Source organism: Aquarana catesbeiana, linkage group LG09 (assembly GCF_042186555.1).
Source record: "Aquarana catesbeiana isolate 2022-GZ linkage group LG09, ASM4218655v1, whole genome shotgun sequence".
In the NCBI taxonomy this organism is placed as follows: domain Eukaryota; kingdom Metazoa; phylum Chordata; class Amphibia; order Anura; family Ranidae; genus Aquarana; species Aquarana catesbeiana.
In genome coordinates, this window is record NC_133332.1 from 46,173,887 (window position 1) to 46,176,744 (window position 2,858).

Here is a 2,858-nt window from a genome sequence, read left to right on the forward strand (position 1 = left end):
AAAAATCAGAAGTGATGTCATGTGCTGTAATGTATTTCTATTGTATTTTCGGACGACAATTGAATGCGATTATAACCCGATTTTCATGCTTGCTATACCTGACGAAAGATCTTAATACTTCCAAAATGTTGTTATTTTTACTATTTTGATGTCTCTTTGATGAGTTTTCTATTCTCTTAATAAACTTATTAGGTGCTGCAGATTGGACATTTATGGTGGTTACAGCGACCTTCGTGAATTCGTACATTTGTAAATTCGAAATTTGAAAATCCAAAAACCCGAAGATTCGAAAATCTGAAATAGTAACTAACTATTAAATTATAGGTATTGTAATTTCCTTTCAAATTTGGCTGTTATTGAATGTAACAAATACGAATTTATCTGAAGTTACGAACTATCCGAAATAACGAATGCTGCATCTAAACAAATGGAACGGAACAAATTAATAATAAATGATAATAATAAAACGTTTTTATTATTATTATTTATTATTATTATTAATTCATTACGTTCCATTCGTTTAGATACGGCATTCGTTATTTCGGATCATTCGTAACCTTCGGATAAATTCGTATTTGTTACGTTCACTAACAGCCAAATTTGTAAGGAAACTACAATACCTACCTATACCTCCCAAATTTACAAATTCACTAATTTACGAATGTACGTTCGTAAATTACGAATGTAAGAATTTACGAATGTATGAATTTACAAATTTTTAGAGTTTACGAATATTCGGAAAAATTTGTTAAACGGGTTTTCGTTAATTCGGATATTTCCGAATTAACGAATTTGTCGAAATTCGTTAAAAGACGAATTCGGAACTAAACAAATTGCACATGCCTAAATATTATATATATATGAGTTTGGGTGACTTCTGTTCTATATTATATATACACACAGACAGACAGGTCAGGACTGCACACACACCCGGCATGTAACTTGAGCATTCAGGTGCAGAGCAGGAAACAGAAGTCACCCAAACTCATATATACACACACACACTGTATATTGGATGTATAAGGGTGAACAGCATAGGAGGAGTGGCAGAGGAGTTGTGTAAGAACTAGGTAGGTCCCTGTAAGCACCATAAATGAACAAAAAGTGAAAGGGGTTAGTGCCACATATACACACATTATATTATATATATATATATATATATATATATATATATATATATATATATATATAGTGTGACAGTAGGAGATGGTGTCAAGGTAAAATTGATAGTTTGGGGGACACAGGGTGTGTACAATGTTCTTGGTGCAAGGCTACAGAGCATAAATGTGGACTGGAGAGAACTGCTTTTGCAGCTTTCTCCAGGTTTTGGTATTCGGTCATGGGGGCTCTGCAGTTTGGAGACTCCATAGTGTCTTGGGTGGGACGGGATCTCCAACCCTGTGTCCAGACTTTGTAGATTACCAGCAGGGTGATCAGCACTTATAATGAGGGTATGGGAAGACCTCATGGCTCCCAGTTGGAGACAGGAGGTAACCAGAACATGTGACTGCAAGAGGCAGTGGAACGGCCCGAGGACTAAGGCCAGAGCGGAGCTGTGGGCGCTAAAGTGAAGCCATCCACATTGAGGAATCCTGTGGTCTGTGTGACCAGGATGAAGGGCAGAGGTACTGCTAAAGAGAGCCAGGTGGGCTAGTATTTTCTGTTGTGTCTCCTTGCTGGAGAAGAACCCCTGCATGGGAAACCTTTATGTTACAGCCTTTTATTTGCCTTTTTAAATAAAAATGGGCTACCATGCCCTTAAATATAGTTCCTGACTGGCTTGAATCACTGACAAACGCATCTGCCATGAGAGCTATTGGTCCCCGATATTACTAAAATATATAAATTATATATATACACACAAGACCTCATTTGAGACAGCCCCTCCCCACCCCTCCACAGCTCAGCGCTCCAATGAGCATGGAGGAGCAGAGCAGGAGAGCTGCTGATGGACAGGCAGCAGCTCTCCTATCGGGGAGCTGAGAGAACCGAGCCATCGTCGGTGTTCGATCGCTAGGTTCTCAGTGCAGAGACGCCGGGGGACAGATGCAGCATCCACCTAGGTAAGTATGATACTGCAATAACCCCCAAACCCATACTTCTCTTTTAAGCAATTGAAAAATTAACCAATAAATCAATTAGAAATGCACTCCCACTACACTAATGAGAACCTATGCTCCTTGACTTCCCATACTAACATGTAATATAACACAGATCCAGCAGCAACTGCTTCGGCAAAATGTCAGCCTCCAGCAAGAAGAAACAGATGCAATTTACTAATTTCGGTAGCATAATTTTATTTATTTTTTTTTTATCCAAAGAAAGCTTTTATTTATTACAATGTAGACAGCCCAAAACAAAACCGACCACAAATTAGGCACGATATACAAATACAGGAACATAATCACGGTTGAACCCACTTTTAGCAACAGAAGAAGTACCACGGCGAGCATGCCTCCTATATAAAAGTTCTAACATATACAGGGGGGTCCCTGGGTTACAAACAAGATAGGGACTGTAGGTTTGTTCTTAAGTTGAATCTGTTTGTAAGTCGGAACAGGTACATTTTTTAAGTGTAGCTCCAGCTAAAAAATCTATTTTTAAGTTTTGTAGATAGCATAGGGAAGGGTTATCACCCCTGTAACATTTGTTTTGCTGTCTGTGCCCCTGTTCAGAAGATTTCACCTCACTTTCTGTCCCAATGACAATTGGATTTTGAAAATTTGGGGTTATTAGGGAAATAAGGATTGGTGATAAAGCTTCAGTGGAGACACCTTTTTCCCATATTAACTATTACAGGAGAGAATTTCCCTTCCTAGGGGTAGATTTCCTCTCACTTCCTGTTGTCTCCTTCCGTT